The sequence below is a fragment of the Sinocyclocheilus anshuiensis genome, unplaced genomic scaffold (genome assembly GCF_001515605.1).
Source record: "Sinocyclocheilus anshuiensis isolate Anshui unplaced genomic scaffold, SAMN03320099.WGS_v1.1 scaffold101, whole genome shotgun sequence".
In the NCBI taxonomy this organism is placed as follows: domain Eukaryota; kingdom Metazoa; phylum Chordata; class Actinopteri; order Cypriniformes; family Cyprinidae; genus Sinocyclocheilus; species Sinocyclocheilus anshuiensis.
The window spans coordinates 3163-9828 of NW_015540892.1; positions in this window are offsets into that span (position 1 = coordinate 3163).

Consider the following 6666-nt stretch of genomic DNA (forward strand, 5'->3'; position numbering starts at 1 on the left):
TTTCAATATTTTGCTGCATTTACTTTAATTTTCTTATGTCAATAGTTCCCTTCTTTTTATAACATTCAAATTCTTGATCTGCCATTACTTGTATTTTTCCTTATGGTTGTTGTATTTTTTTCCATAATATTGGCCATTTACGGGTTCCTATGCACGTAATTCAGTTACTTCTCTGTAGTTTGTTGTAGATTGGAGAAACTGGCACCAGTATGGGCATAATGCCCTTTTTTGGGTACAGTTTCTAAAGGTATTTATTTCTCTGCCTATTCTATTCTTCTATTAAGCATTTACCTCTCAATTTGATCTAATCCCATTTCACTAGATAGTCCTGGACATTTCTTAAACCAGGGGTTTTCAAACTGGGTCGCAGAGAGGGAGACAAGGGGTCGTTCATACAATTTGAGTTGAATTACTGAAATAAATGAACTTTTCCACGACATTCTAATTTATTGAGATGCACCTCTATTCTTCTATTAAGCATTTACCTCCCAATTTTATCTAATCCCATTTCACTAGATAGTCCTGGATATTTCTTAAACCAGGGGTTTTCAAACTGTGGGTCGCAGAGTGGGACAAGGTGGGTCGTTCAAAGTCACTTGGCTGTAGCTAAATTTGCATTTCAATGACACGCGCACACATACTCACACATAGTTCAGTCTAGGGCTGCACAATATACCAACATTAATTACGAACTGCGATATTGCTTAAATTTACAGTTGTACTATAAAATAAATTTTTTTTTACATTTTATTTTAGGAAAAACGTTATTTTATTTAAATATTTAATTTCTGCCATATTAACTTTTAATTAAGATTAAGCTTACAGTAATGTCAATTGTTTTTTTTAATTTTTTTACTTATAACTGATATTATGGTTATCATTTACAATATTTCTGTTTTGTCTGGATATTTTTGCTTCTCGTTCAATTCCTGTTCTTTTTGGATTAAATCAAAGCCACTGCTGGATTCAACCGAGGGTTGAAAAGTTGATTCTAGGGAAGTCTGGGTGCTGTTGGTTACAGTTTGAGCTTCTAGAATTAGATGCATTAGGCATGTGATGATCATCAGATATGTTGTCAGACTCATTCTTTTCACTTTTCTGCTTCTCTGACAAAAGAATGTGAGCTCCTTATCTCTTTTTGAGTTGTCATCAGTTTGCACTTCATCTTGTGTCACTGGTCTCTCCACGTCACTTGCTCCTGAGTTGTCTGCTTGTCTTGTTTCCTTCTCTTTCCACTTCCTCTTTTCCATTTGTTGGCCCACATCTGCTCCCAAGTATTTTGATCTCGTTAGCTGTCCCATCAATCATTCCATCTTCACCAGGGTGACTCTTTGCGAATCGTTGCAGTGGTCTTTCCCCCGTTGGCATGGGAGGGTCGTTACTAGCACGCCCTTCATCCCTCACTTCATGCTGTGTGGAGTTGTTAAAGTGGTTCTTATTGGTGGAGCAAACCATTCCTTGTCCTTTATAGAACTGCTGTCACCTGTAAATGGAAACCTTTAGAGTTTTTTGTTAGTGATATCAACCATGCTCATTTGCTTATCCTGGCCAGTTGTCCTTCTTGGTGTGACCTGTGGAAATTTCATGTGGGTTGAGGGCTGTCCTGGCTCATTTTTTGGGCTCTCACAAATCCATTGCTGTCTGTACAATGAGTATAGGGCTAATACCCATTTTCTATAATATAGTAAAGAATTACTCAGTTATTTGCATCCTTATTTTTAGATTAATTTCAAATTTATTCTAAACAATTTGCTATTTCAGTTATCTCTGTTTTATAAACTGAGTCCAACTATCACTGGATAATTTCTTAGGATAATTTTCTTAATATCTTGCTCAGTTACATATGCCTTTTAACCTGGAAAACACTCAACACACTCTATTTCTGTTAACAGTCAGAAAGACAATATTTTATCCTTTTGACACAGAATCAGCTCCATCATGATATGCTGAAAAGAAAGTTAGATGTGGGGTGGACGGAGCAAGCTTGCTTTGCTCTGCCTTCCCATGTTATATGTTGTGCAAGTGTGGCACTGCTATTCTTTCTGCCACAACAATGACCTAGGTACTGACCAGGAAACTTAACCAAATTCATCCATGGTCATTATTTTACTGGGCATAATTTGCCCTGTGGGCCCACATATTAAAATTTGCATACAGCTGTTTTGGCAAAATGATTGATTTGCCTTAGTGTCTCGTCAGACACCCTCTTTCACTCCATACAACACCATCATTCATACTTTTTCACACCTTTTCACACCCCCCTTTTGGCCAAAAACATATTTTTTCTTGAGATTTCAGCTGATTGTGAACTCTGATTTTAGTTGTGAATGCCACGGCTTCTGAGTAGGATAATATGAACGTTTTTTTCTTTTAGACTCTACTGAGCGTAGACCTGGTAGCATTCCACATAGTTTCTAGATGTCATACAACTGGGCAACGTCAGTCACCATAAAGTTTAGTTTAACACCGCTGTATAAACCTCTTTTTTTCCTCTCTCTCTCTCTCTTTTTTTCCCTCAAAATCTAATAGATTCATTTGTTTAGAATAATAGTCCTAGGCATTGTGCACTTGAGAGAGCCAATTATAATTTCTCAAATGTCACTCGTTTGTCTAATTTAAATTTTAGTCAAATACTTTTTTGTTATTGCTCATGAGCTACTTTGAGAAGAGGATTGGAGATCTCTGCATAATCTAGGATCCATGGCCATCAACATTTCCCTCTTGTTATCCCCAGTGATAACAGCATATGTGATTTCATGATTTTGGATCTTTGGAGTAATTTTTTTATTATTATTTTATTCAATCTAGCCCTAGAAAATTACCATTAAACAAAATGGAGTGACCAATATTTTTATTTTATCAGCCATATTATTTTTCTATTAGACATCTTGTCTACCCTTTTTTTTATTTTTCCCAAAGAGTTCAGCATTGTTGTCAGTAATTCAGTTGTGCATTTTTCCCTAGTTGGTTAATTAAATTACCCTCACTATGCCAAATCCAGCTCCATTTTTATCTGATTGGTGAGTCAAGCACCCACTTCTGTCTGTCAAAATTACTTTTTCTTTAAGACATAAGGCTGGACTGGTACCTATTGAAAAGCAGATTGAGAATGTTAGTTAAAACACAGAATTCAAAGAAGTGCTGTGAGACCAGTGAATAATCGAGATTAATATAGTTAATAAAATAATTAACAAAATATGAAGCAGTCTCTATAGTGAGTGATCATTGTATATGCAGCACCTGTGCACGCAATGGGAAGGGATGGAAGTCCTTCTGGTTAGATCATCAGCCTGTAGAAGCTGTTTGGCTGTTGCACTGGGTCGTCAGTCTGATGGCACTCAAAGGCCTGATGTTGTGGTGTATGGTCTCCATTGTTTTTCTGCCTCTCCTCAGACTGGCTTTTGATTGCTTCTGCCAGAGTTTTGCATTTCAGGATGTTCTCTTCACCCTCAGGAAAAGTCTCAAGTGAAAGAATCACCTTTTCCTGCATTAAGTCAGTCTTTCTCCATGCTGAAGTGTGCACTCCTCTTTCAGGAGGGGAGGGGAGTGTCCATCAACCCCTCCCTCTTCTTCTCTCTGCAGCTGTCTTTGCTTCTTCAGCACTTTGTTAGACAGACTCCAGTTCATTGCTTCCCTTTGTCAAAGCACTGTTCCAGAAGTCATCTGAAATTTGAACACTCAGAGACTGCATTAATCAAATTGAAACTTTGTAAACTCTTGACCAAATTGTGTCTGAGCAATCTGCTCTTTATATTTTCAGCCTTTTCTCTCAATGGTCCCTTAATAAAAACAATCTCATCTGGTTAAAAACAGCAGTTCCCTTATTCTATCAAATTGTGTCTGAGCAATCTGCTCTTTATCTAATTTTCACTTTTCAACAATCTTTTTCAATGGTTCCTTAATAAAAACAATCTCATCAGGTTAAAAACAGCAATTCCCTTATTCTATTTGAGTAAAGCAAGTTCTTCGTTGCAGGAAAATAGCAAGCAGTTTTTTCTTTGCAAAATGCAGAAAGCAGCAGTAATCTACCTTTATTATATACTGCAATTAAACAAAAGAATCCTTCCTTTTACAACAGCATGACATGCGTATGGTAAACTAAAGACTTCAATCATAATTTTTCTTCTATATTTGCATACATGATTCAGATTAATCTGGTAATGGCAAATTAATTTTTCCCAACCAACTTAAATTAATTCCTTTTATTTAAATATTTAATCAAGTTCCATTATTATTGTAAAATAGCTTTTGAATCAAAATTTCTATGAACTTGGTCACCCAATCTTGCTCTCATTCAACATTGCACTACACAAGTTATCTTTTAGTTAACTCAAGTCTAAATCTCTGAAACTCTGTAGTGGATTAACTTTCATACTGTGTCCCAGGGATAACAAGATACAAATTTTAGACGTCTTCAGATATATAGTTTTAAGCATGTGCAATCTTTTTATTCATCTGTTAAGACGTCATTAAATAATAAATGTATATCTTATTTTAATTAATCTATTATTATTTAAATAATCTGCAAAGTCTATATCTTGGAACACTTTTTTTGTTTTTTGTTTTTTTTTAAACAACATTCATACAAGTCCCTTTATTGCTTAGGGCTCATACACTCATCCTTTGTCCCTTTTTTAGATAGGGCTCATACACTCATTCACTCTTCTCTAGTGTAACACCAGCCACGCCCGTCTCCACGACCTGATCACACTCAAGTGATGGTCTAGGAGGGGTTCGCATCTTTTGCTCCACCAGTTATAGAGTTTATTTTCTCATACAACCACAAGTCACAAATACACTCAGACAGACACATACATTTACACAGACTATACTGTACTCTTCCTGAGTGACCTGTCAGTTCTACTCGCTCTTTCACTGATACGCTTCCTCAACACGGTAAAAAAGCAGTACCTTGCAGGAATTTTTGCCTATCCGTAGGACTTTGCGCGCTTCCCTTTACTTTATCTGCTTAATGTCTATTGATGTCCGTCAAGGCCCTCTCAACAATAAACACAGACCATTGCATGCAATGTATATCTGCTTAACGTCTACTTCCATCCATCAAGGCCCTCTTGGCAGTAAACAGATTTTTGCATGCACAATCTGCCCTCATTTACTATTACAGTAAAACAGATCAGTGCATGCAATTATTTCTTCTGGAATCAAAACCCTTTTTCTCTCTCTCTCTCTTTTTGTTCTTTAAATTTGGAGGAGCATTTTCGAGTGTCCATACCACCACTGGCCGACTCTAGAAACAACAGTAATTATATAAGCAAAAAACTGCCTACCTTATTGTTTAGTGGCCACTGTTAGTGTTGTTCGTCAAGCCAGCCCAAAGTGGTCCTCCACCCTCTGCTCCTTTCCAATCCTGTTCGTGACGCCAATTTGTGGTGGCTTCTGCTGATGTTGTGAGGAATCGTTCTTAAAGTCTTGGGGTTTTGATGCTAGAAGAGATTTTATTATCAAGAGACAATAAAACCGAGAAAGCTCTGCAGAACAATCTATAGAGTCTGTGTCTGTACTCTCTTTTATACAGTGCTTCCCGAAGGCGTGCCCATGTTCAATACATTTCATACATATGGTTATTGTTTATCAACTCTTTTACCAATTTTGGCTATGTCTCCAGCCTGCTTTTAGGATGTAGAATTTATTTGAAGTGAAATGAGGAGGCCTAATCATATATTTTGTCTAATGTCAAAACAGGACGTGCAACTTTACCATATACTGTATTTTTGTAATGTCTGCACCAAGGAGGTCTCATCATATATTTTGTCTAATGTCCAAATAGAGTGTGCAGCTCCACCATATACTGTACCCCTGCACTGTCTGCACATTCCATTCTCATGCAGGCCTCACACACAGGCAGATACATGATTATAACAGTAGAATAACTTGATACATAAATGGCTAGATTTTCATTGATTATACTTGATTAGTTCATATTTTGACCAACAAAAATCTTCCACAATAGTAATGACTTTATGAATTTCTTCACTGATAAAATAGATAACATCAGAAATACAAAATACAATAAAGATTCTACAGTGTCTAATACTTCAGCTTCATTCATCGCACCCAAAGAAAAACTGCAGTGTGCAGTGCCTATAGGACAGGAAGAGCTAAATAAACTTATCACTGCATCTAAACCAACAACATGTTTATTAGATCCTATACCCACTAAATTACTGAAAGAGTTGTTACCTGTAGTAGAAGCACCTCTTCTCAATATTATTAACTCGTCGTTATCTTTAGGTCATGTCCCAAAACCATTCAAGCTGGTGGTTATTAAGACTCTTATTAAGAAAACATCTTTAGGTCATGTCCCAAAAGTCCCAAAACTGGTGGTTATTAAGACTCTTATTAAGAAAACACAACTAGATCCTAGTGAACTGGCAAATTTGGCAAATTATTCAAATCTTCCTTTGATCTCAAAATTTCAGTCAGGTTTCAGGCCCCACTATAACACAGAAACTGCACTTGTTAAAATTACAAATGACTTGCTTCTTGCGTCAGACCAAGGCTGCATGCTAGTTTTACTTGATCTTAGTGCTGTGTTCGACACCATAGAGATCATGACATACTCATAGATCGATTACAAAACTATATAGGTATTCAAGGACAGGCTTTAAGATGGTTTAGATCCTACCTGTCCGATCGCTACCACCT